The sequence below is a fragment of the Vigna umbellata genome, chromosome 6 (assembly GCF_029865625.1).
Source record: "Vigna umbellata cultivar VRB3 chromosome 6, Vumbellata_1.0, whole genome shotgun sequence".
Classification (NCBI taxonomy): domain Eukaryota; kingdom Viridiplantae; phylum Streptophyta; class Magnoliopsida; order Fabales; family Fabaceae; genus Vigna; species Vigna umbellata.
In genome coordinates, this window is record NC_142170.1 from 28,556,574 (window position 1) to 28,564,955 (window position 8,382).

General features: G+C 34.6%; 1 pseudogene; it reads right to left on the reverse strand.

The window, feature by feature from the left end:
* Positions 1-694: 694 nt before the first annotated feature.
* LOC148197153 (uncharacterized) lies at positions 695-6,380 on the reverse strand (annotated as a pseudogene).
* Positions 6,381-8,382: the final 2,002 nt, after the last annotated feature.

The following is an 8,382-nucleotide window of genomic DNA, read 5'->3' on the forward strand; positions in this document are numbered from 1 at the left end:
GTAAAAGGAAAATACCCTTTATTACAAGAAAGAAATCTCGTAAGATGTTTAACAAAAGAAGAAATAATACTGTAAATAAGCTTTTTACGAAGGATGTCAAATGCTATAAGGTTCTAGTATCTTTTCTACAAAAGATAAATATATCATCATTAAAGAAAGTATGAAAAGGAAATTATACCCCTATAACCAATCATGGGAAGCATAAACTTCTTAAAAATAAGATTTAAAATGTCATTGCTCAAACCCTTTTAAAAAAAAACTAAAGAAAAAAGAGGACCTTCTTGTCTAACCTCTCTGTTACAAATGAAGAATCAAGCAAAAAAATTTTGAAAACCAAGATAGTACAACATCTTAATTCTATTTCTTACATTTTGTTTCCTTTATATATTTTTCCACCTTAACAAACATAACATTGTAGCATAATTCATGTACAAAACATAGGTAAAAAAATTATTTTTTAAATACTTATTTATAAGTTTTAATTAAAAATAATAATAATTGTGTATATAAATGTTATGAGAAAAGAAAGGATAGGAATTGTATTTCTTATTCCATAAGAAGAGAGTACAATTTTACATATATATAATTGTTTGAAACAATATATAAACGGAATATAAATATAAAAATAGAATATAAATATATGAAGATAAATGCACAGATATGAACGGAAAATAAATTAAATCCAATATCCCCCTCAAGCTGCAGCATAAATATCCTTAATGCTCAGCTTGGACAACAAAGATTGAAATTGTGCTGGATGCAAAGCTTTAGTATGAATGTCTGCAAGTTGTGCTGAAGTAGGAATGGACAGGAGCTTAATTACACCAGCTTGAACTTTATCTCTTATGAGATGATAATCAATTTCAATATGCTTTGTTCTTTCATGCATGGCTGGATTTTGTGCAATTTGTATAGCAGATTGATTGTCACAAAACAGAGAAACTGGTTGTGGTAGAGGTTGTTTCAAATCATGGAGCAAATACAGAAGCCATTGAATTTCACATGTTGTGGAAGCTAAAGCTCTATATTCTGCTTCGGTTGATGATCTAGATATAGTACCTTGCTTCTTGGATTTCCAGCTAATTAATGATGCACCATAGAACACATTAAAACCAGTCACAAACCTTCTAGTGTCAGGGCAAGCAGCCCAATCAGAATCACTAAAAGCCTTGAGAGCATGTTCTGTGTTGGAGGGAAAGAATAATCCTTGTCCTGGATTGTTCTTGATATATCTCAGGATTCTTATTGCTGCTGCATAGTGATCTTCCAAAGGATTGGAAAGAAATTGACTGAGAGTACTAACAGCGAAACATAAATCTGGTCTTGTGTTGGTTAGATATAGTAACCTGCCAAGAAGTCTTCTATAGGCCTGCACATCTGAATAGGGTTTCCCTTCTGTCTTGGAAAATTTTGTGCCTGGCTGTATAGGAGTAGAAACAGGTTGACACCCCAACAATCCTGCATCTTCTAGTAACTCTAGAGCATACTTCCTTTGTGACAAATTAATGCCCTGTTGAGATCTTGCAATTTCTAAGCCCAGAAAATACTTGAGTTGGCCTAAGTCTTTAATCTTGAACTTTGCATTCAATAGAGCCTTCACAGTTTGGATTTCCTGGATGTCATCACCTGCCAAAACTATATCATCTACATAAACAAGTAAGATGGTAATATGAGCAGAATCACTTTTGACAAAAAGTGAATAATCTGATTTTGATTGTGTGTAGCCCAAAGAAAGTAAAGTAGTTGTCAACTTGTAATTCCATTGTCTAGAGGCTTGTTTGAGTCCATATAAAGACTTCAACAACTTGCAAACTTGTCCTGGTTTTTCAGATTTATAACCAAGAGGAAGAGACATGTATACTTCTTCATCTAGATCCCCATGTAAAAAGGCATTAGTTACATCTAGTTGATGTAAATACCAATGTTTGGAAGCTGCTAAAGCTAGAACCAATCTTATTGTTGTGAGTTTGACAACAGGTGAAAAAGTCTCAAAGTAATCTAAACCTTGTTGTTGTGTGTAGCCTTTGGCTACAAGCCTTGCCTTGTATCGTTCAATACTCCCATCAGCATGCCTCTTTATTTTGTATACCCATTTACATCCGATAGGTTGCTTTCCATTAGGTAGATCAGTCAAAACCCAAGTTTTGGTATTTTCTAAAGCTGCAATTTCTTGATCCATGGCATTTCTCCAACAATCATGTTTGATGGCTTGGTTATAGGTTTTAAGTTCACTAACTTGGGAAAGATTAAGGACATATGATTTATGAAGAGATGATAATGCATCATATGATAGATATGAAGAGATAGGATATAAGGTACCTGTGGATGACTGAGTGGCGGAAGAAGTAGATGACATGTTGCAATGATAGTCCTGCAGATAAGATGGTGTATGTTTTGACCTAATTGATTTCCTTTGTGGAGTAGCAGTGACAGGTTCAACAGAAACAGGCTGAGAAGAGATAATAACAGGGTCGGAAACAATAGAAGGAGGAGATGTAAGTGGTAAAGATGGTTGATCAGTAACTTCTGAGAAAAGAGGTGATGGAGGTGAAATAATTCTGGTGATAAAATCCAAGGAATTTTGTGTATTAATAGGTGAGTGCTTGTCACTAGTAAGAAAAGGAAATATATTTTCATAAAATACTACATTCCTTGATAGAAAAATTTCCCTAGAATTGAAATCTAACAAAAGGTAGCCTTTCACTCCTGTTTTAAAACCCAGTAAAACACATTTTCTTGCACGAGGTTGAAATTTTGTTCTATGAGTTTGAAGAGTTGAAGCATAGCAAAGTGAGCCAAAAACTCGTAAGTAAGTAATGTCAGGTTTAACATTGTGTAACAGCTGAGATGGAGAAAAATATGTCAAAACTTTGGAAGGTAAAATATTAATGAGTTGCACAGCATAACGAACAGCAGAAGACCAGAAAATTATGGGCAAATGGGATTGAAACATTAAAGATCTAGCAACATTGAGAATGTGTTGATGTTTTCTCTCAACGACTCCATTTTGTTGAGGTGTTTCAACACATGATAATTGATGTTGTATCCCTTTTTGTCTATAAAAATTTGTCATTGCAAACTCATTACCATTATCTGATCTAACAGCTTTTACATCAATGTCAAATTGTGTTTTTATATAAGAAACAAAGCCAATAAGTTGTGATCTTGTATCTGATTTACTTGTCATTAATTTAATCCATGTGTATCTAGACATATCATCCACTATAGTTAAGAAATATTTGAAACCATCAACAGAAGAAGTACTATAGGGCCCCCAAATATCAACATGAATTAAATCAAAAGGAGCTTTTGAAACAGTAGTACTTAATTGAAAAGGTAATTTTCTTTGCTTAGAATAATGACAAGCATCACAATGCGTGTATTTTGTATTGGGTAAAGTGGCATACATGTTGCGTAATTTGGTATAACAAGAAAAAGAAGGATGCCCTAGTCTATAGTGCCAAATATCTATAGAGTTATGTCTTATTGTAGAACAAGCAATAGAATTCTCAGAAGTAATAGCAACTGGTGAACCAAGGGGTGTGGGTGCAGGAACTATCATGACATACAAGCCATCTCTTTCTTCAGCTTTCCCAATCATCTGCAGGGTTGACTTGTCCTGTATTTCACAGGAAAATTCAAAAATGTTAAGTTTACAAGATAGAGATTTAGTTAACTTTGTGACCGAAATAAGATTGACAGAAAAATTAGGAATAAACAAGACATTATGTAAAGTAAGGTGTGGGCTAAGTGAAACAGTGCCAGAAAAATGAGCAAATGAAGAGTTCTTGTTGGGTAGTGATACTGTAATTGGTGAGATTCTATGATAAGAAATAAAATGAGACAAAGAATTAGATATATGATCAGTAGCACCTGTGTCTAGAATCCATTTGGAATAGATATTACCTTGAGCTTGGGAAGAAGTGGAATTATGAGAGCTCACTAGATTAGTAGAATGTGGGATTGTGGGATTAGATTGTGGAAGAAGTGCCAATAAACCATGAATTTGCTCTTGAGAAAGTCCCAAAATTGCGGAATGTGACTGTGCCGGAGAATTATTATAAGAAGGAACTACTGTAGAAGAATCTGTTGTAACATTGTGGACTCTTTTGAATTTGAGATCAGGTGGTAATCCATGTATTAGAAAGCAAGTATCAATGGTGTGGTTTGTCCTGCCACAGTGAGTGCATTGTCGAGGTGCACCAAACCTTCCCCCTGAGGAACGAGCCCGAGAACCTTGATAACGAGCCTAAGAACCTTGATATGAAGATCTTCCCCGGCCATAATCATTGGCAGGAGAGGGTTTACCTCTGCCATTGAAGGTAGAAAAAGAAGGTTTAGATTGAGAAACGTGTGACGCCATGACTGGAGGTTGAGAAAGAATTCCTGATTGTAATTGTCGCTCATGTTGAATTATCATCGAAAAAATTTTGGGTAAAGAAGCAAGGGATCCATGAGAAGGATCTGAGAGCGAACAACAGAGTAATTATCATTCAAGCCTCTAAGAAAACAAAGAACACAATCATTTTCACGATATTCCTTCATTGTCTTAGAAACAACACAACAAGAAGCAGAAGATTGGCATTCAGGAATAGGGCGAAAATTGCAAAGTTCATCCCAGAGAATCTTCATTTTAGTGTAATATGCAGTAACACTTAGATCAGACTGATGCATTGAATAAAGATCTTGATGCAATTGTGAAATTCGAACAGAATCACCTTGGGAGAAACGATCTTTGAGATCCTTCCATGCCGTAGCAGCAGAGTCAATCCAAATAATACTTGTAGCAATCTCACGAGAAACAGAATGATTGATCCAAGATAAAACTAGATTATTGCAACGCTTCCATGCTTGAACCATTGGATCTGTGATAACAGTTGAAAAACTGTTATTTTTATGCTTAAAATTGATACTAAAAGCAACCTTTATACTTAGAAACTAGCTTGAAATCATGCTTTTATCCATATTTTCAGAAATAAGAGAGCTGGACAGGTTTATGCTTGATTTCAGTGTTTTTGTGCAGGTTTTAAGGTGAATTTAGTGAAAGAAGTGAAGAAGGAGAGAGATGGAATCATAAAAGGAATCAAAGAGTGCAAAAAGAGAAGAGCCGAAGTCACCGCTCAGCGGCATTTTACCGCTGAGCGGTACTCAGAAGGTCACGGGACTTCCGCTGAGGGGCAAAATGGCCGCTGAGGGGAAGAAAGGAGACGCGCAATCACCGCTGAGCGGTAGTTTACCGCTGAGCGGCACTCTTATGGGCTTGGGCTTGGATTTTGTGTAATTTTAGAATAGTATATAAGCTTTAGGACGTCCTAGGGTTTGTATCTTTGGCAGAAACGAGGCAAACACTCTCTCTTTCACCCCTTTGAAGGAGGATCTTGGATGCTCAGGCTACCTCTTCACCTTTATTGGGTTTATTCTTTCATTCTTTCATTGTTCATCTAGGTTCACCATGAATATGGTGAACTAAACCTTGTATGTTTGTTGGGGAATCAATGTAATCTCTTGAAGCTCTCATATATGGAATTTATGCTTGCATCTTAATCTAAGATTTATGCTTTCTTTCATCATTAGTTAGGGTTTTTCCTCTTTGCTTAATGCTTGCATAGTTTAACTCATTCAATGCATGATCATTGGTTTTGTCGATACGGGTACGTACGGGGAAGTCTAGATCCGGGGAATTTCTCCCAATATTATATTGGTTGTCGTTAAGCTCCTGCACTTATGAACTAATCATTAGGAATGCTAGGAATTGTATGAACTCGTGATTAGGGAGAAGCCATCTAGAATGGTACTTTAGAGAGTGGCATTAACAATGATGATTTGAATGTTGAATTCCTAAAATGTATGAGAGTGGATGAGATGAGATTGACCCCCAACAACATATTCATTCATATATTTCATTGAAAGTGTTTATCTTTTGTCTTTGCCATTGATCAAACTTCATGCATACATGTTTATTTTCTGTCTTGCATATTAAAATCCAAATATTTCGTTTGTAAGTCCTAGCTAATCAACAAATCACATAACTAAACTAGGCCGTGAGTCCTTTGGGAAGAACGATACTTGGTCTTACCAAGTTTATTACTTGAACGATTCGGTCATACTTGCCGATTGTGAAACAAGTTTGTGACATCATATTTTGGTGATCATAAATTTGTCCATCAATCTGTACCAGCTGGACAAGGAATGGAACCATCAACAAAGCCAAATTTATTCTTCATTTGTAGTGCCATAGACATCGAGCGAGCCCATCCATGATAATTGTGACCTTCAAGAATCGGGGAAACAAGCACCAATGAAGGATTCTCATTAGGATGAATGTAATAGTCATGTGTTGTATCTTGTAACGATGCGAGAGTAACAGAGGGAGTGGCCATAAAAGGAGAAGAAAAAGGCAGAAAAGCCAAGAACGAAAGGTAGAAAATGAAGATCTGGACAGGAAAAGAATTGGTTGCGGAAGAACGTGATAAAAAATTAATTTTCTTCTGATACCATGTTATGAGAAAAGAAAGGATAGGAATTGTATTTCTTATTCCATAAGAAGAGAGTACAATTTTACATATATATAATTGTTTGAAACAATATATAAACGGAATATAAATATAAAAATAGAATATAAATATACGAAGATAAATGCACAAATATGAACGGAAAATAAATTAAATCCAATAATAAAAACAAAGTCTATTATTTTTATTTCATTGATTATGTTTATATCAAAACATTCTTATTGACAAGAATTATTATGATAAACAATCAAAACTAAATATCATTGACAAGAATGCTTTATAATATATATATATATATATATATATATATATATATATATAATTAGATAACTTAGTTTTATAAACATAAAATAAAGATTTATAATCTCTTTTGTACTGTTTAAAAAGAAATAAAGTAAACTCTATATTTTCAATAATTAAACTAAACTGTAAAAATAATCTCTCTTTTAAATTGTAAAGTAGTCTAGACAAGATGAATTGAACACTTTATTTTCTTTTAACCGATTAAATTGAACGTTCTATGAACTATATCAAACTGTTTTAAAAAAGAAATGGTTGCTTTTATTAGAAATGGAATGTTTTGTGTCGAATTCTTAATAAAAAGTGATTTTTTTAAGTTTATTATGCGATTTTAAAAGTGTATATATTGGGTTTTAAAGTTGTCAAAAATTGTGTGAATCAAGTCACTTCCGTTAAATTAATGGAGTTAACTCTCAATTGATGTGGCGAAGAAATTTGTACATCTTCTTCTCTTTCCTCTGCTTTTCCTGCAATTGCCACATCTTTTTTTCTCTTTTTTATGCATTAAACAAGCGCACTCTACGCTGATGCACAAAACAGTTTTAATATTCACTCACACCGTTTGGTCATTGGATTACACCATTCGATCACTCACACCATTCGGTCACTCACACAAGTCGGTCACTTACACTGTTCGATCACTCACACCGTTCGGGCACTCACACCGTTCGGGCACTCACACCATTCATTCAATTTCTCCTCTTTATCTTTCTAATAATTCTTGAGGTAGAGGTTGTGGAGGAAGGAGAGAGAGAAAAAAAAGTATTTAACAAAGATATAAAAAAGAAAGAAAAAGTTGGGGCATTGCAGGAAAAGTAGAGGAGAGAGAAGAAAATGTGCAGATTCCTTCGCCATGTCAGTTGGGAGTTAACTTTGTTTCTACCAATTTAACGGAAGAGACTTGATTCATTCAATTTTAACAATTTTAGGATCAATGTATACACTTTTAAAACCGAATACTAAATTAGAAAAAATCATTTAACATAGGAACCAAGTAAGCTATTAAGCCTAAGTAGAATTATAGATATTGATAAATAATGAGTATGTTATTGATAAAAATAAATAAAGAGAATACAAAAGGAAGTCTGCATCTCAATTATCTTTAATAAAAAAACCAGAGACTATCTCAGAGATCCTTGTAACAGGCCTTCAGTATTTTTCTTGAAAAGTGCGACATCTCATAAAAGGGGCATTTGGACAGATCTTGACCCTTCTGGCCAGAAACTTTATAATGGAGAGTTTCTGTGAAGAATCTGAACTTTCCAATTTCCCTACTTTTCTTCTAAATCCTCTATTTCTTTTGGTGGGTTCTTGAGTTTTGTCGCTGTCATTTCTTCCTCCATGTTGAGTTGTTCGAAGTGGGAAGCCAAGGAGTTGCAGGTGGTTGTGGTTATGGTTAAAAACAAGAAGAAAAGCAAAGTTTTGACAACGGTCATGGTTGTTAGTTGGTTGGTGAGGAAGGACTCAGAGCTCCACCTTCACTTTTCGTTGTTCCTTCATTATATTGGTGTTTGATTTTGGGGGAAAATCATATTCTCTGATAGTCACTTACACGTCATCATTCACAAAT